The sequence below is a fragment of the Pseudorca crassidens genome, chromosome 21 (assembly GCF_039906515.1).
Source record: "Pseudorca crassidens isolate mPseCra1 chromosome 21, mPseCra1.hap1, whole genome shotgun sequence".
NCBI lineage: Eukaryota > Metazoa > Chordata > Mammalia > Artiodactyla > Delphinidae > Pseudorca > Pseudorca crassidens.
Window position 1 is genome coordinate 27,404,104 of NC_090316.1, and position 24,893 is coordinate 27,428,996.

A 24,893-nucleotide genomic window follows, 5' to 3' on the forward strand; every position below is an offset into this window, starting at 1 on the left:
GTCTCCCACCTAATTTCCCAGTCCAACCAATCAACTGAGTAAAATCTCCCCAACATCTCTCAACTGGGATAACCCAGGTACCTCTTGAAATTAAATTCAAGGAAAACCTCCTCCTCCAGTGAGGGATTTATGCACCACCGAATACAATAGGATCAGCCAGTAACAGGAGATCTGAGACCGGGGGGCTCTCCAAGGAGACGGCTGGGCACAAGAGGCCTCTGCTGGCCAGTCCGCCAGTCCCTGCAGGGCTCAGGCAGAGGAGAAGCCTGCTCCAAGTTCCCTTCCGGTCACCAAAGCTGCTGACTGAAGGAAAACATACAACCCAAAAGCTGCAAGTTAAAGTTTTAAGCCCCGGAGACAGCCTCTCAGGAGGTAAGGGAGGTGCCAAGATGCAGCGAGTTTTTGCTGGAAGACAAGAATTCAGTCAAAGGTTACTGCTTGTCACACACACCAAAGCCCCAGACAGTTCAGGTTAATAATTTTAGTGCTTTTGTATGTATGGGAAGATGAAGAATCTGGCCTCACTGAAATTATTCTTTAGATGTGCACTTAAACGATCTAGGGCTGGTACCCAGAGCACAGAATGTTTCCTGAATCCCCGCAGGGCATGCCGTCAGGGCAGCTGCAGCAGCTGATGGCTTGATCATGCCCAGTATTCTTTGTTTACTGGAATGGCAGGTAACACTCCCTGTCCACACTACATACATCATATTGCTGTTGCTTCGTTATCAATGCCTGAACCATTATTCCTATAAATAAAAATGAATTTTCGCATTGTTTTTGATGTCTAGCGTTAGTAATATATGGAACCTCTGCAGTGTTTTGTATCATAATACTGACAGATGACTCATCTTGTAAACGTACATCATCGATAAATGCAGTATTATAGGTATTCCTTATGATGTTAACATTTTCTCTAGCTTACTTCCCTGTAACAATGCAGTGTATACACACATAGAAAATATGTTAATTGACTACATTATTGGTAAGGCTTCTGGTCAATAGTATAGTAGTTGAGTTTAGGGGAGTCAAAAGTTACACGCAGGTGAGAGAGTTCCCAAGATGGCAGAGGGGAGACCCTGAGCTCGCCTGCTCTCAAGGGCAAACCAGAATTACAGTGTGCGAAGAATCTATTGTTGACAAAGACTCGAACCTACCAGAAAAGATCTGCAAGTGACAAAGAAGGAAGCACAAGCTGGGTAGGAGGGGCCGAGCCACAGCACCGTCAAGACCCCCAGAGGAGGGAGAACAAGGTGGCAGCGGAGGGTGTGGAGCTCACCCCCTCCCACAGACGTCAAATGCATCTACACGTGGAGCAGTTCTCAGGGGAACTACGTGGAATCTGGCAGAGCTGCTGTACAACCAAGGCTGCAGGAAGATACGTGACCAGCGAGGACAGGAAGAAAAGTATTGGTTCGGGACCCCCGCCCCTGGGAGGGTACTAAGAGGAGGGAGATTGTGCGGGTGGACACTTGCCCTTGGGAGTGAGCCAGGCAAGCCAGACTGGGCCTCCCAGGCCTGGGGCCCTGCGTAGTGGACACAAGCCTCCCTTGGCTGGTTGGAGAACTGCTGTGATAGGTATGAAGGCTGGAGAAGCCTAGGCTCCGTTCACGAGGAGTGCATAAGGTGCTGGCTTGCCACTGGACAGGCTGGAGAGAGGTCTGACCTAGTGGCTCCCAGCCTGCCAGGCTCCCCAGTCCGAGTGAGGAGACACAGCATGCACTCCATGCCACACCTCAGCAGTGTTTCTAGGGCAGCCAGGCCCTGGGAGGAGACTCAATCGAGGGCCACAGGGGTGGCCTAGGGGCCCGGGGTGAGGTCCAGATGGGGTGGTGGCAGCCACTGTCGGTGCACCACACAGGCAGCCCAGACCCTCTAACAACAGTGGGGCTGCTGGAACCCCTACAGCACACCACGATCCCCCACTCCCAGCTGAGCTAATCTGCTCACCCACCCACTCCACGCCACAGCCCTGCACTAGGTCTCGGACAGCCACAACAGGGAAAAGACGCGACACTGGGCTGCGTCCAAGCGGAAGGGCAGACACCAGCACAGACCTCTGTGAGCACACGAGCCCCACTTGCTCCAGCAATCCCCTCCTTCAGAGCAACGGCCCCAATGCAGAAAGAAGGAAAAACACACTTCAAGAAACAGAGCCATCCACTCCCTTCGAGATCACAGCAGGTAACTGTTTCACCTAAATTCACAGACACAGAAATTTAAGAAAAATGACAACACAGGAACTACTCTCAACTGAAAGAGAGCAAAGCCCTGAAAAAATAATGAAACAAAGGTAATGAGTCTACCAGACAATGAATTAAAAATGCTAACTGAATTAAGAATTGATCTAAGCACAGATTATTTTAATAAGGAACTAGAAGCTATAAAGACAGCCTAATCAAAAATAGATAATTTTTAAAAAACAGGTAATTAAATATGAGATTAAAAAGCACTCTAGAAGCAATGAATAGCAGACTGAATGACACAGAACAACACATAAGTGAACTGAGAGAGAGAATAGAAATCACCCAATCAGAACAGACAGAAAGACGCATGAAAAAAAGAAAGCAACATACAGGATCTATGGGATAATATAAAACTGTGTCAGCATTTCCATAATAGGGATTCTCCACAAGGAGAAGGAAGGGGATCAAATGTATTTTGAAGAAATTATGGCTGAAAACTTCCCAAACCTAAAAAAGGAAACAGATACCCAAGTACAGGAAGCATAGAGGGTCCCAAACAACATGAACACAAAGAGACTCACACTGAGACATACCACGATTAAAACAGCAAAAGTTATAGAGGATTCTAAAGGCAACAACAGGAAAACAGAGTTATATACAAGGGAATCCCCATAACGCTATCAGCTGATTCCCCCGTGGAAAGTTTGCAGGCCTAAAGGGGGCAGCATATACACAGAGTTCTCAAAGGGAAAACCCTGCCACCTCAGATACTGCACCCAGTAAGATCATCATATGAGACAGAAGGATAAAGAATTTCTCAGGCAGTCAAAAACCAAAAGAATTCAGTAATACTAAAACTATTCTAGAAGTGTTGAAGGGTCTTTTTGAAACGGAGAAGTAGCAGGAATCTGTAGGAAAGGGAAAAGCCCAATAGGAAAGGCAAATATATACTAAGGATTTAAGATCACTGAAACCAGTAGGTAGACTGAAACACAAAACAAGATTGTAAAAGCAATTATAACTACAACTAACAGAAAAGGGATGAACGTGAAGATGTAAACTATAACATCAAATATACACAGTGTACGAGGGGAGTAAAAAAAAATATTTTAGGACATGTCTGAACTTAAATGACTATCAGTTTAAAGCAAGTACATATAATTATGGGTCAACATATAAGCCCCATAGTAACCACAAATCAAAAACCTACCACAGATACACAAAAATCAAAAAGAAAGAAACCAAGCATACTACTGAAGAAAAATCAAACCACAACATGAGAAACAAGAAACAGAAGAACTATAAAAAGTGGGAAACAAAGAATAAAAATAGCAATAGGTATGTACTTACCATTAATGCCTTTAAATGTCAGTGGTCTAAATGCTCCAATCAGCAGACACAGGGTGGATTTTTCAAAGTGTGCATTTTTCTCTGGGTTGGAACTCCTCCACAACTGACTATCCCTAAGGGGCTGATGAGCTGCCCGGGCCTGGGAGGAAAGGATCCAAACCTTCCAAAAGGTGAGCTCTGCATTGGCCAAAAATGTTAAAGGTCTGATTTCCTCTCCTACAAGTGTGAGGACATAAATCAGTTTCTGGGCTGGAGAAAACTTTAGATAAACTAGAGGCAAGAAGGGGATAAAGCTCTCCAGCCTCTTCTTCAACTTGATCACTGCTGCTGCAGCCCCTCCTAGGATTCCCACCAAAATCACAACTGCTAAACAAGCATTGACAAAAAAAAAAAAAAAAAAAGGAACTGAGATTGGTTCAAGATGGCAGAGTACAAGGATGTTCTGCACCAGAATCACAACTAACTGCTGAACAGTCATCCACAGGGAGACACTGGAACTCACCAAAAAAGATACCCCACATGCAAAGACAAAGGAGAAGCCATGATGAGACAGTAGGAGGGGCACGATCACAATAAAATCAAACCCCATAACTGCTGGGTGGGGACTCAAAACTGGAGAACACTTATGCCACAGAAGTCCACCCACTGGAGTGAAGGTTCTGAGACCCGCGCCAGGCTTCCCAACCTGGGGGTCTGGCAATGGGAGGAGGAATTCCCAGAGAATCAGACCTTGAAGGCTAGCGGGATTTGATTGCAGAACTTCAACAGGACTGGGGGAAACAGAGACTCCACTCTTGGAGGACACACACAATGTACTGTGCACATTGGGACCCAGGGGAAGGAGCAGTGACCCCATAGGAGACTGAGCCAGACCTACCTGCTAGTGTTGAAGGGTCTCCTGCAGAGGCAGAGGGTGGCTCTGTTTCACCGTGGGGACAAGGACACTGGCAGCAGAAGTTCTGGGAAGTACTCCTTGGTGTGAGCCCTCCCAGAGTCCACCATTAGCTCCACCCAAGAGCCCAGGTACGCTCCAGTGTTGGGTCGCCTCAGGCCAAACAACCAACAGGGACGAAACCCAGCCCCACCCATCAGCAAAGAAGCAGATTAAAGTTTTATTGAGCTCTGCCCACCAGAGCAACACCCAGCTCTACCCACCACCAGTCCCTCTCATCAGGAACTTGCAGAAGCCTCTTAGATAGACTCATCCACCAGAGGGCAGACAGCAGAAGCAAGAAGAACTACAATCCTGCAGCCTGTGGGAAAAAAACCACATTCACAGAAAGATAGACAAGATGAAAAGGCAGAGGGCTGTGTACCAGATGAAGGAACAAGAGAAAACCCCAGAAAAACAACTAAATGAAGTGGAGATAGGCAACCTTCCAGAAAAAGAATTCAGAATAATGATAGTGAAGATGATCCAGGACCTCGGAAAAAGAATGGAGGCAAAGATCGAGAAGATGTAAGAAATGTTTAAAAAAGACCTAGAAGAATTAAAAAAACAAAGAAACAGAGATGAACAATACAATAACTGAATGAAAAATACACTAGAAGGAATCAATAGCAGAATAAATGGGGCAGAAGAACGGATAAGTGACCTGGAAGGCAGAATGGTGGAATTCACTGCCATGTAACAGAATAAATAAAAAAGAATGAAAAGAGGGCTTCCCTGGTGGCACAGTGGTTGAGAGTCCGCCTGCCGATGCAGGGGACACGGGTTCGTGCCCCAGTCCGGGAAGATCCCACATGCCACGGAGCGGCTGGGCCCGTGAGCCATGGCCGCTGAGCCTGCGCGTCCGGAGCCTGTGCTCCGCAACGGCAGAGGCCACAACAGTGAGAGGCCCGCGTACCGCCAAAAAAAAAAAAAAAAAAAACCAAAGAATAAAAAGAAATGTAGACAGCCTAAGAGACCTCTGGAACAACATTAAATCCAACAACATTCGCTTTATAGGGGTCCCAGAAGGAGAAGAGAGAAAGGACCTGAGAAAATATTTGAAGAGATTATAGTTGAAAATTTCCCTACCATGGGAAAGGAAATAGCCACCCAAGTCCAGGAAGTGCAGAGAGTCCCATACAGGATAAATCCAAGGAGAGACATGCCGAGAGACACATAGTAATCAAATTGGCAAAAATTAAAGACAAAGAAAAATTATTGAAAGCAGCAAGGGAAAAAGGATAAACAACATACAAGGGAACTCCCATAAGGTTAATAGCTGATTTCTCAGCAGAAACTCTACAGGCCAGAAGGGAGTGGCATGACACATTTAAAGTGATGAAAGAGAAGAACCTACAACCAAGGTAACTCTACCCAGCAAGGATCTCATTCAGATTCGATGGAGAAATCAAAAGCTTTACAGACAAGCAAAAGCTAAGAGAATTCAGCACCACCAAACCAGCTCTACAACAAATGGTAAAGGAACTTCTCTAAATGGGAAACACAAGAGAAGAAAAGGACCTACAAAAACAAACCCAAAACAATTAAGAAAATGGTAACAGGAACATACACATTGATAATTACCTTAAACGTGAATGGATTAAATGCTCCAACCCAAAGACACAGGCTCGCTGAAAGATACAAAAACAAGATCCATATATATGCTCTCTACAAGAGACCCACTTCAGACCTAGGGACACATACAGACTCAAAGTGAGGGGAAGGAAAAAGATATTCCATGCAAATGGAAATCAAAAGAAAGCTGGAGTAGCAATATTTATATCAGATAAAATAGACTTTAAAATAAAGAAGGTTACAAGAGACAAGGAAGGACTACATAATGATCAAGGGATTGATCCAAGAAGATATAGCAATCATAAATATATATGCACCCAACACAAGAGCACCTCAATACATAAGGCAACTGCTAACAGCTCTAAAAGAGGAAATCGACAGCAACACAATAATAGTGGGGGACTTTAACACCTCACTTACACCAACAGACAGATCATCCAAACAGAAAATTAGTAAGGAAACACAAGCTTTAAATGACACGATAGATGAGATAGATTTAACTGATATTTATAGGACATTCCATCCAAAAACAGCAGATTACACTTTCTTCTCAAGTGCACACAGAACATTCTCCAGGATAGATCACATCTTGGGTCACAAATCAAGCCTCAGTAAATTTAAGAAAACTGAAGTCATATGAAGCATCTTTTCTGACCACAACACTATGAGATGAGAAATCAATTACAGGGGGAAAAAAAACATAAAAAACACAGACACATGGAGGGTAAATAATACGTTACTAAATAACCAAGAGATCACTGAAGAAATCAAAGAGGAAATCAAAACATACCTAGAGACAAAGGACAATGAAAACACGATGATCCAAAACCTGTGGGATGCAGGACTTCCCTGGTGGCGCAGTGGTTGAGAGTCCGCCTGCCGATGCAGGGCACACGGGTTCGTGCCCCGGTCCGGGAAGATCCCACATGCCGCAGAGTGGCTGGGCCCGTGAGCCATGCCCACTGGGCCTGCGCGTCCGGAGCCTGTGCTCTGCAACGGGAGAGGCCACAACGGTGAGAGGCCCGCATACCGCAAAAAACAAAAAGAAAACCCTATGGGATGCAGCAAAAGCAGTTCTAAGAGGGAAGTTTACAGCAATACAAGCCTACCTCAAGAAAAATCAAACAATCGAACCTTACACCTCAAGGAACTAGAGAAAGAAGAACAAACAAAACCCAAAGTTAGCAGAAGGAAAGGAATCAAAGATCACAGCAGAAATAAAGATCAATACAACTAAAATCTGGTTCTTTGAGAAGATAAACAAAATTGATAAACCATTAGCCAGACTCATCAAAAGGGAGTGGACTCAATAAAATTAGAAATGAAAAAAGAGAAGTTACAACAGAAATACAGAGCATCCTGAGAGACTACTACAAGCAACTCTATGCCAAAAAAAATGGACAACCTGCAAGAAATGGACAAATTTTTAGAAAGGTATAACCTTCCAAGACTGAACCAGGAAGAAATAGAAAATATGAACAGACCAATCACAAATAATGAAATTGAAACTGTGATTTAAAATCTTCCAACAAACAAAGGTTCAGGACCAAATGGCTTCACAGGTGAATTCTATCAAACATTTAGAGAAGAGCTAACACCCATCTTTCTCAAACTCTTCCAAAAAATTGCAGAGGAAGGAACACTCCCAAACTCATTCTATGAGGCCACCATCACCCTGATACCAAAACCAGACAAAGATACTACAAAAAAAGAAAATTACAGACCAATATCACTGATGAATATAGATGCAAAAATCCTCAACAAAATACTAGCAAACAAAATCCAACAACACATTAAAAGGATCATACACCAGGATCAAGTGGGATTTATCCCAGGGATGCAAGGTTCTTCAATACATGCAAATCAATCAATGTGCTACACCATATTAACAAATTGAAGCATAAAAACCATATGATCATCTCAATAGATGCAGAAAAAGCTTTTGACAAAATTCAACACCCATTTATGACAAAAACTCTCCAGAAAGTGGGCACAGAGGGAACCTACCTCAACATAATAAAGGCCATATATGACAAACCCACAGCAAACATCATTCTTAATGGTAAAAAACTGAAACCATTTCCTCTACGATCTGGAACAAGACAAGGATGTCCACTCTCACCACTATTATTCAACATAGTTTTGGAACTCCTAACCACAGCAGAGAATAAATAAAAGGAATCCAAATTGGAAAAGAAGAAGTAAAACTGTCACTGTTTGCCGATGACATGATACATAGAGAATCCTAAAGATGCCACCAGAAAACTACTAGAGCTAGTCAATGAATTTGGTGAAGCTGCAGGATACACAATTAATGCACAGAAATCTCTTGCATTCCTATACACTAATGATGAAAAATCTGAAAGAGAAATTAAGGAAACACTCCCATTTACCACTGCAACAAAGAGAATAAAATACCTAGGAATAAACCTACCTAGGGAGACAAAAGACCTATATGCAGAAAATATAAGACACTGATGAAAGAAATTCAAGATGATACAGAGATATACCATGTTCTTGGACTGGAACAATTAATACTGTGAAAATGACTATACTACCCAAAGCAATCTACAGATTTAATGCAGTCAAATTGCCAATGGCATTTTTTTTACAGAACTAGAACAAAAAAATCTTAATATTTGTATGGATACACAAAAGACCCCAATAGCTGAAACAGTCTTGAGGGGAAAAAACAGAGCTGGAGGAATCAAGACTCCTGACTTCAGACTATACTACAAAGCTACAGTAATCAAGACAATATGGTACTGGCACAAAAACAGAAATACAGATCAATGGAACAGGATAGAAAACCGAGAGATAAACCCACACACTTATGGTCAACTAATCTATGACAAAGGAGGCATGGATATACAATGGAGAAAAGACAGTGTCTTCAATAAGTGGTGGTGGGAAAACTGGACAGCTACATGTAAAAGAATGAATTTGAACACTCCCTAACACCATACACAAAAATAAACTCAAAATGGATTAGAGACCTAAAGACCGGACACTATAAAACTCTTAGAGGAAAACACAGGAAGAAAAACCTTTGACATAAATTACAGCAAGATCTTTTTCTATCCACCTCCTAGAGTAATGGAAATAAAAACGAAAGTAAATAAATGGGACCTAATTAAACTTAAAAGCTTTTGCACAGGAAACCATAAACAAAACCAAAAGACAACCCTCAGAATGGGAGAAAATATTTGCAAATAAAGCAACTGACAAGGGAGTAATCTCCAAAATACATAAACAGCTCATGCAGCTCAATATCAAAAAAACAAGCCAATAAAAAAAATGGGTGGAAGATCAAAATAGACATTTCTCTAAAGAAGACATACAGATGGCCAAAAAGCACATGAAAAAAAGTTCACCATCACTAATTATTAGAGAAGTGCAAATCGAAACTACAATGAGATACACCTCACACCAGTCAGAATGGGCATCATCAAAAAATTTACAAACAATAAATGCTGGAGAGGTTGTGGAGTAAAGGGAACCCTCTTGTACTGTTGGTGGTAATGTAAATTGACACAGTCACTATGGAGAACAGTACAGAGGTTCCTTAAACTAACAACAGAATTACCATATGACCCAGCAGATGTGGATGGACCTAGAGTGTCATACAGAGTGAAGTAAGAAAGAGAAAAACAAATGGTACAGATGAACCAGTTTGCAAGGCAGAAATAGAGACACAGATGTAGAGAACAAACAGACGGACACCAAGGGGGTAAAGGATGGGTGGAATGAATTGAGAGACTGGGATTGACATATATACACTAATATGTATAAAACAGATAACTAATGAGATACTGCTGTATAGCACAGGGAACTCCACTTAGCTGTACAGCAGAAACTAACACAACGTTGTAAAACAACTATAACCCAATCTAAAAAAAAAAAACTTACAACGAGGTATCACCTCACACTGGTCAGAATGGCCATCGTCAAAAAGTCTATGAACAATAAATGCTGAAGCGGGTGGGGGAAAAGGGCACTTCCTACACTGCTGGTGGGAATGTAATTCATTTGGTGCAGCCACTATGGAAAACACTATAGAGGTTTATTGAAAAAACTAAAAAGAGAACTACCATATGATCCAGCAGTCCCACTCCTAGGGATATATCCAATGAAAACGATCATTCAAAGAGATACATGCACCCCAGTGTTCACTGCAGCACTCTTTACACTAGCCAAGACATGGAAGCAACCTCAATGTCCCATCAACAGAGCAATGGATAAAGAAGATGTGGTACATACATACAATGGAATATTACTCATCCATAAAAAAATGAAACAATGCCATTTACAGCAAAATGGATGGACCTAGAGATTGACATACTACGTGAAGTCAGACAAATCTCATATGATATCACTTATATGTGTAACCTAAAAAGATGATTCAAATGAATTTATTTACAAAACAAAAACAGTCCCACAGACTTTGAATACAAACTTATGATTACCAAAGGGAAAAAGTGGAGGGGTGAGAGATAAACTAGGAGTTTGGGATTAACATACACACACCACTATAATTAAAATAGATAATCAATGAGGACCTACCGTATAGCACAGGGAACTGTACTCAGTATTCTGTAATAACCTATATGAGAAAAGAATCTGAAAAAGAATGGATATATGTATAACTGAACTGCTTTGCTGTACACCTGAAAGCAACCCAACATTGTAAATCAACTATACCTGAATATAAAATAAAATTTAAATTAAAAAGAAAACAAATGCCCCAAACCAAATTATTATTTACTCCTTCCTTTGATATTGTTTTATCCTTTTTGCTTATAAGTTTAGATAATTATGTTGTTTTACCTTCAGTAGCAATATTTTAGTTGCAGGTAAAGTCATTCCTATGTGAAATAGTACATAATACATGCACATTTGGAATTAACATTATTCAACACATTCTGCTGTTACTTACAATTAGCAATTTATATTTTAATGTTGTAAGTAGTTGTGGAGTTTAGTCATTTATGTACATTGAATTATTTACTGTCATTAAATAAGTATCTTTTTTCTTTAGTGGCTCAAAATATAGCTTTGTAAATAAAAAAGACACAGGGTGGCTGCCTGGATTAAGAAAACAAAGCTCTTCAATATGCTGTCTACGAGAGACTCACTTCAGGGTGAAAGATGCGATGCGCAGAGACTGAAAGTGAGGGGATAGAAAAAGATTTCACGCAAACAAAGAAGAAAGCAAGAGTAGCAATACTCCTATCAGGTAGAACAGTCATTAAAACAAAGGATGAAAAGAGACACAGAAGAGCATTATATAATGATAAAGGGATCAATGCAAGAAGAGAATATTTGTTAACAAATACACACCCAATATAGGATCACCTAATCTATATAAAGCAAATACTGACAGACATGAAGGGAGAAATTGACAACAGGAGTAGACTAACACCCCAGTGACATCAGTGGGCAGGTAAGACCAAAAAAAAGTCAAGAAGGCAATCGTAGTCTTAAATGACAGAACAGATCAGTTGGACTTAAATGATATCCATAGGATATTACATCTAACAAAGCAGAATACAAATCCTTTTCTTAATTAATTAACTAATTTGTTTAATTAATTTATTTTTTGTGTGCATTGGGTCTTTGTTGGTGTGCCCAGGCTTTCTCTAGTTGTGGCCACCGGGGGCTACTCTTCATTGTGGTGTGCGGGCTTCTCATTGCAGTGGCTTCTCTTTTTGCAGAGCACAGGCTGTAGGCACGCAGGCTCAGTAGTTGTGGCTCGCCGGCTCTAGACGCAGGCTCAGTAGCTGTGGCACACAGGCTTAGCTGCTCCATGGCATGTGGGATCTTCCCGGACAAGGGATCAAACCTGTGTCCCCAGCATTGGCAGGTGGATTCTTAACCACTGCGCCACCAGGGAAGTCCCACAAATCCTTGTTGAAGTGCACATGGATCATTCTCAAGGATAGAGCACTTACCACATGACAAAATAAGCCTCAACAAATATAAGAGGATAGAAATAATGTCAAGCATTTTTCCCACTATTACATCAACTGAAGAAAAAATGGGAAAAGAACAAACATGTGGAGACTAAACATGCCTCTAAAAATAATATCAGTGGGTTAACAATGACATCAAAGAGGAAATAAAATACCTGAAGACAAATGAAAATAAAAACATAACTCTACAGGGCTTCCCTGGTGGCACAATGGTTGAGAGTCCGCCTGCCAATGCAGGGGACACAGGTTCGTGCTCCAGTCTGGGAAGATCCCACATGCCGCGGAGCAGCTAGGCCTGTGAGCCATGGCCGCTAAGCCTGCACGTCCAGAGCCTGTGCTCCGCAACAGGAGAGGCCACAACAGTGAGAGGCCCGCGTACCGCAAAAATAAATAAATAAATAACTCTACAAAATCTATAGGATGAAGGAAAAGTAGATCTAAGAGGGAAGTTCATAGCAATATAGGCCTCCAAGAAACAAGAAAAATCTCAAAACAACTTAACCTACCACCTAAAAGAATTAGGAAAAGAACAAAGCCCAATGTGAACAGAAAGAAGGAAATAAAGATCAGAGGGGAAATAAAAGATTAATGAAACAAAGACCTATTTGAAAGGATAAAATTGATAAACCTTTAGCCAGACTTACCAAGAAGAGAGGACCAAGTAAACAAAATAAGAAAGGATCAATAACTGACACCACAGAAATATAAAAGAAAATCACATTACTATGACTAGTTATATGTCAACAAATTGGACAACCTAGAAGAAATGGACAAATTTCTAGAAATCTACAGACTGTGAAGACTAAGTCAAGAAGTAGACCATTTGAACTGATCACCAGAAGTGAAATTGAATCTGTAATAAAAATAAATAAATAAAAACTTCCAGCAAACAAAAGTGGGCTGTTTCACAGGGGAATGCTACCTAGCATACAAAGAACTTCTATCTATCCTTCCGAAACTCTTCCAAATAATTGAAGGGGGAACACTGCCAACATCATTCTATGAAGCCACCATCATCCTGATACCAAAACCAGACAAAGACACTACAAAAGAAAATTACTGGCCAATACCTTTCATGAACAAAGATGCAAAAATCCTCATCAAAATGTCAGCACACAAAATCCAACAATATATAAAAAGGGTCATATACCATTCTCAATTTGGATTCATTCCAGGGTTGCAAGGATGGTTCAACATATGTGAAACGAAAACAAAAACACCAGTGTGATACTCCACACTAACAAAAGGAAAGACAAACCACATGATCATTTCAGTATTTTCAGAAAAAGCATTTGATAAAATTCAACATGATAAAAACTCTTACCAAAGTGGAGAGGGAACATGTCTCAACATTAATAAAAGTCATTAAAGCAAACCCACAGCCAATATAATACTCAATGGTGAAAAGCTGAAAGCCTTACTGCTAAATTCAGGAACAAGACAAGGATGCCTACTCTCACCACCTCTATTCAACATAATATTGGAAGTCCTAGGCACAGCAAATCAGATATGAAAAAGAAATAAAGGGTATCCAGACTGGAAGCAAAGAGGTACAACTGTCCCTATTTACAGATGACATGATACTGTGTATCAAGAACCCTAAAGTTTCTCCACCTAAAAACTATGAGAACTAATGAATTCAGCAAGCTTGTTAATATACAGAAATATATTGCATTTCTATACACTAATAATGAAATATCAGAAAGGGATATTTTTTTAATCCCATTTAAAAGTCACACTAAAAAAAAAAAAACCCTAGCTGAATAAACTTAACCAAGGAGGTGAAAAGCCTATATGCTGAAAACTATATAAAACATTGATAAAAGAAATGGAAAGATACCCCATGCTCTTGGATTGGAAGAATATTAAGATGGCCATAAAACCCAAAGCAATCTGCACATTCAACTCGATCCCTATCAAAATACTAAGGAGATTTTTTCACAGAAGTGGAATAATCCAAAAATTTGTACGGAACTACAAAAGACTATGAATTGCCAAAGCAATCTTAGAAAAAAGAGCAAAGCTGGAGGCATGACCCTCCCAGGCTTCAGACTATACTACAAAGCTACAGTAGTCAAAGCAGTGTTGTAGCGGCAGAAAAACAGACAGAGCGATGTCACAGAGAACCCAGAAATAAACCCATGCCCCTACAGTCAATGAATCTACAAAGGAGACAAGAATATATGATGGGGAAAAGATCATCTCTTTCAACAAGTGGTTCTGGGAAAGCTGGACAGCCACATGTAAAAGAAAGATTATTTTTATATGTGGTGTGAGGGAACATTGTAAACTCAAAATGGTTTTAAGACCTAAAAGTAAGACAAAACCATAAGAGAACATAGGAACACTCTGACATAAATGGTAGCACTATTTCTTGAATCAGTCACCTAAGGCAAAAGAATTAAAGCAAAACAACAACACATAATAATAACAATAAAGACAAATGAGACCTAATTAAATATAAAAGATCTTGCACAGCAAAGTAAGCCATCAACAAAACAAAAACACAACCTGCTGGATGGGAGGGACTGTTTGCAAATCATGCACATCAACAAAGGGTGAATATACAAAATACACCAACAGCTCATACAACTCAATACCAAAAAAAAACAATCCAATCAAAAAAATGGGCAAAGACTCAAATAGACATTTTTTCCAAAGAAGACATATGGATGGCAAATGGGCCCATGAAGAGATGCTCAACTTTGCTAATCAATAGAGAAATACAAATCAAAACTACAATGAGGCATTATCCCAAATCAGTCAGAATGGCCACCATCAAAAAGTCTATAAATAATGCATGTTGGAGAAGTTACAGAGAAAAGGGAGCCCAAGTACCCTTTTCATGGGAATATAAGTTGGTGCAGCCACTATGGAGAACAGTACAGAGGGTCCTCAAAAAACTAAAAATATAACTGCCACGTGATCCAGCAGTTCTACTCCTGGGCATATTTCCGGAAAAAAACGACACTAATTTGAAAAGATACGTGCACCCCAATGTTCATAGCTGCACTATTTACAATATGTTAATAGCCAAGGCATGGAAGCAACCTAAGTGTCCATCAACAGAGACATGGATAAAGAAGATGTAGTACATATATACAATGGAATATTACTCAGCCATAAAAAAGAATGAAGTAACGCCACTTGTAGCAATATGGATGGACTTACAGAATATTACGCTTAGAGAAATAAGTCAGAGAAAGACATACTATATGGTATCACTCACGTGTGGAATCTAAGAAACACAAATGAATGTATATGTAAAACAAACAGATTCACAGACTTCTAGAAGACAAACTTATGTTACCAAAGGGGAGATGGAAGCAGGGAGAGACACATTAGGGGTAAGGGAGTAACAGATACGAACTAGCAGATAAAAAAAATAAGCAACGAGGATTTACTGTATAGCACAGGGCACTACACTCATCTTGTAATTTGTAACAGTACAATCTGTAGAAACACTGAATCTGAATCACTATGCTGTGTACTTGAAACAATATTGTAGACCAACTATACTTCAATAGAAAAAAGAGGACCCATACCCCAGAGTGGGTGGCCCCCAAATCAGAGAAGAGTTACAACTGCAGAGGTGCTCCCCAAGGAGCAAGGGGCCTGGGCCCCACATCGGCTCCCCAGGAAGACAAGTCCCTAGACCACGTGGCTTTGGAGGCCAGTGGGCTTGCTTTCAGGAGACCCCAAGGGCTGTGGGGAAGAGACTCCACTCTTAAAGGATGCACACAGGCTCTCACAAGCTCCAAAACCCAGGGCAGCAGCAGCGATCTGAAGGAACCTGGGTCACACCCACCTGCCGATCATCTCATCCTCCTGGAGAGGCTGGGGGCTCACCCTGGGGACACAGACACTGGCAGCCACCATTTGGGAGGCCAGTGTACCACATGTACTCACTGGCAACCTGCACTGTGGAATCCTCCCTCTAGCTTCTCAGCCTCAGGACCCAGCCCCACCCCTGCCCAATAGCCTCTAGGCACCAGTACTGGGATGCCTCAGGCTACGCAGTGAGCGGGCAGGGGCACAGCCCCACCCAGCAGACAGGCTTCTTTGAGAAACCCCAGCCCACAGCCACCCCTGGACATGCCCTGCCCACCAGAGGGCCCAGGACCTTGCCCCCACACACCGGAGCACAGGCACTAGACCAGGGAGCCCCAGGTCCTGCAGTCAGAGATCCTGGGCCTCAGGCCTGCCCACCAGCAAGCCTAGTCCAGCCTTGAGGCCACCCTCACCTACCAGTGGGCGGACACCAGCCCCAGGACAACTGCAGCCCCGCAGCCTGCTGTGACAGGACCCAGCCCGCTGACCAGCAGGCCAACACAAGCTTCAGGACCCCTGAACCCCACCCATGAGCAGTCTGACACCAGCTACTGAACCCCTGGGCCCTGCAGCCAGCTCCCAGGACCTGGCACTGCCCACCCGTGAGCCAGCACTAGCCCGGCGTGCCCCTGGGGATTCTGCAGCCAGCCACCTCGTGACCTGGCCCCACCAACCAGAATGCGGCAGCCTCTGTGCAAGGCAGGGCCTGGCAACCAAATGGATGGGGGCTGGCCACGCCTACCAGGGCACCCTCAGTAGTCAGACCACCACAGCAGTAGGACCTATGCAGCCCTCACTGGGGGAACCACTAAAGCATACAGCTCTGGCGACAGGAGGAGAGTGTGCTTCTGGGGCACACAGGATGCCTCCTACAGAGGGCCACTTCTCCAAGGGCGGGAAACATAACCAACCACCAGATGCATAGAAGTACAGCGATTCAGGCAAGATGAAGTGGCAGAGGAACATATTCCAAATGAAGGAATGAGATAAAACCCCAGAAGAAAACCTAAATGAAGTGGAGATAAGCAACCTACCTAAGGATAAATGGTCATAAAGCTGATGGAAGAACTCGGGAGGAGAATGCATTAACGGAGCAAGAAGTAAGAAGTTTTAAAGAGTTAGAAAACATAAAAAACCCAACAGAGGTGAAGAGTGTAATGAAATGAACACAGTAGGAGAAATCAACAGACTGATACAGAGGAACGGATTAGTAAGCTGCAAGACAGTAGTGGAAATCACTGATGCTAAAGAGAAAAAATAAGAAATGACAGTATAAGAGACTCCTAGGACCTCAGATGCACTAACATTTACATATAAAGGTCCTAGAAAGGGAACAGAAAAAGGGGCAGAGAACACTTTTGAAGAAATAGCTGAAAACTTCTGTAACCTGGGAGAGGAAACAGACATCCAGGTCCTAGAAGCACAGAGAGTCCCAAACAGGACCAACCAAAGGAGGATCACACCAAGACACACTGTACGTAAAACAGCAAAAATTGGAGCGAACATTAAAAGCAGCAAAGGAAAAGCAACAGGTAACAAGGGGACTCCCATAAGGCTATCAGCTGACTTTTCAACAAACTCTGCAGGCCAGAAGGGAGGAGTACAATATATGTAAAGTGATAAAAGGGAAAAACCTACAACCAGGAATACTCTGCCCGGCAAGACTTTGATTTGATGGAGAGATCAAGAAATTTACAGATGAGCGAAAGATAAAAGTTCAGCACCCCCAAACCAGCTTCACAAGAAATGTTAATGGGACTTCTCTAAGCAAAAAAGAGAAGGCCACAACTAAAAACAGGAAAATTACAAAGGGAAAAAGCTCATCAGTAAAGGCGAATATTTAGTAAAGGCACTAAATCATGTACAAAGCAAGTAAGAAGTTAAAAGTCAATTTAGTGTGATCATCTACAAAACAGACGTAAGGTATGACAAAGATAGTAATCATGAGGAGAGTAAAAATGCAGGATTGACAAAATGCGTCTAAAATTAAGTGATCAGCAACTTAAAGTAATCACACGTGAATATTACTATATATAACCTCATGGTAATGATAAACCCTAAATCTATAATGTTACACAAAGATACAAAGAACAGAGGAAATCTAAACACTAAAGATAGTCATCAAATCACAAAGAAAAGGAATTTTAAAAACCACAAAAACAACCCCAAAACAATTAACAAAATGGCAATAAGTACATACGTATCAATAGTTACTTTAATGTAAATGGACTAAATACTCCAATAAGACAGAGTGGCTGAAATGGATACAAAAGCAAAACCTGTATATACGCTGCCTACAAGAGACTCACTTCAGATCTAAACATACAGACTGAAAGCGAGGGGATGGAAAGTGGTATTCCATGTGCATGGAAATCTAAACAAAGCTTAGGTAGCAATACTTATCAGACAAGAGAGACTTCAAAACGAAGACTGTTACAAGAAACAAAGAAGGACATTAGATAATGCTCAAGGGGTCAATCCAAGAAGATACAACTGTTGTAAATATATATGCACCCAACATAGGAACACCTAAATATATAAGGCAAGTATTGAGATAAAGGGAGAGATTGACAGCAGCACAGTAATAGTGGGGGACTTTTCAACACCACTTAAAATCAGCGGACAGCTCATCCAGATAGAAAATTCAATAAGGAAACACTGGACTTAAATGACACATTAGTTCAGATGGACTTGATATGTACATATTTAGAATATCCCAAAAGCAGCATACAGTAAGTCTCCTACACATGAACCTTCAAGATGTGAACTTTTAAAGATGCAAACATACACTCGCATGTCCAATCACATAAGTTAGTTCACGTCTGGCGTGCATTGTCACATGCGTGCATCCTCTACAAGCTGTTGTGCTTTTGTGTAGTTTACTATACAGCATAGAGTACAGTAGGTACAGTATTTTTATTTCAAGCCCAGGATGCCCGGAAGCAAGTGTAAAAGCAGTGGTGATGTAGCTGGTACTGCTAAGAAGCGCCAAGCGATAACAACTGAAACAACAGTGAAAACAGTTGAGAGAGTGGAGCAACAAGAGGAAGAAGAAGTAAGTGAAGAACCAAAGAGATTCACGATGCAGGAAATGGCATGGGGGCTTTATCTGAGGAGGCACTGTTAGTGTTTGAGGCACAGGACCCGAATGCAGAATGGTAGACAAAGGTTGCAGCCGCTGTTCAGAATGTAATTCCACGCTACCGTGTCATCTATGATGAGGAAAAAAGAGCTACTACCCAGACATCACTGGGTCATTTTTTCAAGAGGGCAGACAGAATTGAATCCAGCAAGGAACCAGAACGTGTGGCATCAACATCAGGGGTGAGCGAAATGGCAGGTCGCCCTCCGTCTCCTATTGCTGACAATCCTTCAGCTCTACCATCTCCCACCTCCTCTCCCTCCTCCAGTCAGTAACTCTTCTCGCCTGTTCACTTGATGCCAGCCCCTGTATGCCAGCTGTTGTGCTGTACTACTGTACTTTTCAAGGTATTGTACTGTTAAAAATTAAAACCCTTTTAATCGTTTGGTTTTATGTATTATTTGTGTGAAAAGTATTATAAACCTATTACAGTACAGTACTATATAGCTGACTGTGTTAGTTGGGTACCTAGGCTAACTTTGTTGGACTTACAAACAAATTGGACTTACGAACGCACTCTCAGAACAGAACTCATTCATGTGTAGGGAACTTACTGTACACATTCTTTTCAAGTGCACATGAAACATTCTCCAGTATAGATCACATGCTAGGCCTCAATACAAACCTCAGTAAGAAAATAGAAATAACATCAAGGATCTTTTCCAACCACAATGCTATGAGACTAGAAATCAACAAGAAAACTGCAAAAAGCACAAACACATGGAGCCTGAATAATATGCTACTAAACAACCAATGGGTCACTGAAGAAGTCAAAGAGTAAATTAAAAAAATACCCAGAGACAAATGAAAACAAAAACACAATGATCCAAAAATCTATGGGGTGCAGCAAAGGCAGTTCTAAGAAGGAAGTTTTAGGGATACAAGTTTACCTCAGGAATCAAGAAAAATCTGTAACAATCTAACCTTACACCCAAAGGAACTAGAAAAAGAATAAACAAAACCCACATTCAGAAGGAAAGAAATCTTGAAGATCAGAGCAGATATAAATGAAAAAGAATAAAAAACAGAAAGACCAATGAAACGAAGAGCTGGTTTTTTTGAAGAGAGAAACAAAATAGATAAACCTTTACCCAGACTCAATCAAGAAAAAAAGGGAGAGGGCCCAATCAGTAAAAATCAGAAGTGAAAAAGAAGTTACAACCGGCACCACAGAAATACAAAGGATCAGAAGGAGACTACTATGAGCAACTATACACAGTGAAATGGGCAAACTGGAAGGAATGGACAAGTTCTTAGAGATGTACAAAATCTTGAGACTGAACCAGGAAGAAACAAAGCATGAACAGACCAATTACCAGTGGCAAAACTGAATGAGTAATTTAAAAACTCGCAACAAACAGAAGTCCAGGACCAGATGGCTTCACAGGTGAATTCCACTGGACTTTCAGAGGAGAGTTAATACCTACCCTTCTGAAATCATTCCAATAAACTGCAAAGGAACACTTCTGAACTCATTCTATGAGGCCACCGTCACCCTGATACCAAAACCAGACAAATCGAAGAAAAAACAAAGTTACAGGCCAGTAACACTGATGAACATACATGCAAAAATCCTCAGTGAATTAGCAGCTGAATCCAGGAATACATTAAAAGGATCGTACATCATGATCAAGCAGGGATATAAGGATGGTTCAGTATCCACAAATCAATGTGATACACCACATTAACAAATTGAATTAAACCCATATTATCATCTCAATAGATGCAGAAAAAGCTTTTGACAAAACTCAATAGCCATTTATGATAAAACCTCCAAGTGGGTATAGAAGAAACATACCTTGACATAAAGGCCATATAAATAAGCCCACAGCTAACATACTCAATGGTGAAAAGCTGAGACATTTCTTCTAAGATCAGGAACAAGACAAGGATGTCCTCTCTCGCCACTTTTATTTAGAAGTCCTAGCCACAGCAATCAAAGAAAAAGCAATAAAGGGGATCCAAATTGGGGAAGAAATAAAACTGTCATGTTTCCAGGTGGCATGATACCACACATAGAAAATCCTAAAGACGCCACTAGAAAACTACTAGAGCTCAATGAATTTGGTAAGGTTGCAGGATACCAAATTAATATACAGAAACCTGTTGTATTTCTGTACACTAACAAGCTTATCGGATGATGGTACAGACGAGCAGACACAAATACAGCGGCTCTTCAAGCAATTCTGTGTAACCGTATTGGAGACGCTGGATTTATTATATCAATAGCATGATTTCTGTTTAATTTACATGCGTGAGATCTGCAACAAATCTTCATACTTGACCTAAGCCACTCAAACCTACCTTTAATAGGACTTGTACTAGCTGCAGCTGGAAAATCCACCCCATTTTGGTCTCCGCCCTTGACTCCCTCAGCAATAGAAGGTGCTACCCGTTTCCGCCCTTGACTCCCTCAGCAATAGAAGGTGCTACCCGTTTCAGCCTTTCTCCCCTCAAGCACAATAGTTGTAGCAGGTATTTTCCTTCTCATCCTCTTCTACCCTTTAACAGAAAAGAATGAGCTTATTCAGACAATAACGCAGTGCTTAGGGGCTAGTACTGCATTATTTACAGCAATATGCACTCTTACCCAAACGGATATTAAAAAAAATTGGCACTTTCTCCACTTCAAGCCAGTTAGGCCTTATAATGGTAACAACCGGTATTAACCAGCCTTATCTAGCATTCCTCCGTATCTGCACACACACACCTGTTTTAAGGCCATATTATTTACATACTCTGGGTCTACTATTCACAGCCTAAACGATGAACAAGACATTCGAAAAATAGGGGGCCTAATCAAAGCAATACCCTTTACTACAACAGCCCTCCTTATCAGAAGCCTAGCCCTAACAGGAATACCTTTCTGTACTGGATTTTATTCTCAAGACCTAATTATCAAGACTGCTAATACGTCTTATACCAACCAGCTGAGCCCTGCTAATAACCCTAATCACCACATCCCTCACAGCTGTTCACAGTACTCATTATCTTCTTTGCATTATTCGGACAACCTCGCTTTCCCACCTTAACTTTCATGAGTGAAAGTAACCCATTCCTAATCTATTCTATCAAACGCTTATTAACGGGGAGCATTTCGCGGGGTTTATCATCTCCAACAATACTCCTCCAGTAACAGTCCCTCAAACACCTATACCCTACTTCGTAAACCAGCTGCCCTTGCTGCAACTATCCTCGGCTTGACTCTAGCCCTCGAACTTAATCTTACTTCTCAGAACTTAAAATGTAAGTATTTCTCAGACATCTTCAAGTTTTCCAACCCCTCAGGATACTTTCCCACTCTCACACACCGTCTAACACCCTACTGGAACCCGTCAACAAGCCAAAAATCAGCATCTTCTCTCCGAGACTTAATTTGACTAGAAAGCATTTTACCAAAAACCACCTCCCTTATTCAAATAAAATTCTCTACATTAGGATCAGAACAAAAAGGCCTAATCAAGCTATATCCCCTCTCACTCCTCATAACCCTCGCCCTGAGCACGATTCTAGTTACGAGTAACCTCTATAATAACCCCAACACCAATAAGCAGTGATCAACCAGGAACAATCGCCTGCCAAGAAGCGCAGCTGTACAACGCCCCAATTCCCAGCCTCTTCCCTAAAACACCAGACTCACCACCTGTATCATAAATTACTCAATCCCCTAGCCCACTAAACTGAAGTACAGTTTCTACCTCCTCATCTTTCAAAACATAAAACACCACTGAAAACTCTATTATTAAGCCTGAAATATACCCAAGACAGTCTTATTAAGAACCCACACTTCTGGGTACTGTTCAGTAGCTATAGCTGTCGTATTACCAAACACTACCAACATCCCCCCTAAATAAATCAAAAGTACCATTAATTTTCAGCCAGTTAAGCCAACTATGCCCTTTTCCCCGTGGGGGCCCGGTGTGCACCTCCTCGGTGGTACATGCAGCCTGCTGCCTGTACAGGTTGTCCTCAGGGACGCTGGGTTCAGCCCTTTCCAGTGGACACTCGTGACTGGAATGCTGTCCCCAGTCTAGGCTGCAGACAGGGATGCGAGGTGCCCTTGGAGAGCTCCAGAGCACAGTGGCCAGGGTCCACGATGGCCAAGTCATCATGCACATCCACACCAAGCGCAGGACAAGGAGCTTGTGACTGAGGCCCTCTGCAGGGCCCAGTCCACGCACGTGCTCTGGCCTCCAGAAGATCTACGTCTCCACGAAGTGGGGACTTACTAAGTTTACTGCGGATGAATTTGATGACGTGGTGGCAGAAAAGTGGCTCATCCCGGATGGCGGTGGGGTAAAATACAGCCCTAGTCACGGCCCCTGGACACGTGGTGGGCCTTGCGCTCAGGAGGGCCTTGGCGCCGTCCCCTCCTTACTCGGGCGCACCAATACATCCTACTTTCCTGCTTTTTTAAAAAAAGAAAAAACCATTAAATCTAAAAATGAACCACCAAAAGTCAACACAGTCCCACAACCAGCACCACCACCCAGTCAGTCCAAGCCCTACAGAGACAGGGGAAGGTTTTGAAGAAAACCCCATAAAATCACAAAGGACTCAAAATAAATACGTTGTATCATTATTCTTCCGTGGAATCTAACCATGGCCAATGACATGCAAAATCATCATTGTTATTCAACTATAAGAACACTAGTGACCAACATCCGAAAATCACACCCATTAATAAAAATCATCAACAGTACATTCATTGATATTCCAGCCTCATCAAACATTTCATCATGATGACATTCTGGCTCCCTGTTGGGTATCTTTGATTTTACAAATCTTAACAGGCTTGTTCCTAGCAATACATCACAACGTCAGACACAATAACTGCTTTCTGATCAGTGACACCCATCTGCCGTAAATCAGAGATGAATCATTTGGTATGTACATGCAAACAGAGCTTCCGTATTCTTCATTTGCCTACTTATTCATGTAGGACGTGGGCTATATTATGGGTCCTGTGCTTTTCTGGAAACATGAAAGATCAGAACTATCCTATTTACAGCGATAGCCACAGCATTCACAGGCTAAGTATACCCTGAGGACAAATACCGTTCTGAGCAGCAACAGTTCTTACCAGCCTCCTCTCAGCAATCCTACACATCAGTACAACCTGTTGAATGGATCTGAGGCTGCGTCTTGGTAGACAAAGCAACTCTACACAATTCTTCACCCTCCCTTTTATTCTCCCATTCATCACTGCAGCACTAGCAGCCGTCCACCTACTATTCCTTCACGAAACAGGACCTAATAACCCCAAAAGAATCCCATCTGACGTGGACAAAATTCCATTTCACCCCTACTATACAATTAACGACATTTTAGGTGTTTTATTACTAGTTCTAGCATTGATAGTATTAGTCTTATTCTCACCCTACTTACTAGGAGACCCCGACAACTACACCCCAGCAAATCCTCTCAATATACCACCTCACGTTAAACAAGAATGTACTTCCTATTTGCATACACAATCCTACAATCAATCCCCAAGAAACTAGGAGGAATACTAGCCCTAATCTTTTTGATCGTAATCCTAGCATTTATCCCAATGCTCCACACATCCAAGCAATGAAGCATAATATTCTGACCCCTTAGCCAATGCCTGTTCTGAATCCTAGTGGCAGACCTATTCACACTAACGTGAATTGGAGGACAACATGTAGAGCATCCTTTCGTTATCACTGGACAACTAACATCTATTTTATACTTCTTTCTAATCCTAGCACTAATGCCAGTAACCAGTATTGTGGAAAACAATCGCCTGAAATGAAGAGTCTTTGTAGAAGATACATCATCCTGGTCTTATAAACCAGAGAAGAAGAACAACACATCTCCCTAAGACCCGAGGAAGTAGCTCCAGCTCCACCGTCAGCACCCAAAGCTGAAATGCTCCTTACACT

At 41.8% G+C, this 24,893-nt stretch overlaps 1 long non-coding RNA gene and 1 pseudogene across 1 annotated transcript; one reads left to right on the forward strand and one right to left on the reverse strand.

Moving 5' to 3' along the window:
• Positions 1–289: 289 nt before the first annotated feature.
• LOC137216049 (uncharacterized) lies at positions 290–24,723 on the reverse strand. The gene is made up of 3 exons (XR_010939568.1): positions 22,853–24,723; positions 21,292–21,489; positions 290–405 (listed from the first exon to the last, which is right to left on the reverse strand). It is a non-coding gene; the product is annotated as an uncharacterized lncRNA (long non-coding RNA).
• On the forward strand, positions 22,860–22,977 carry LOC137216246 (small nucleolar RNA SNORA70; annotated as a pseudogene).
• Positions 24,724–24,893: the final 170 nt, after the last annotated feature.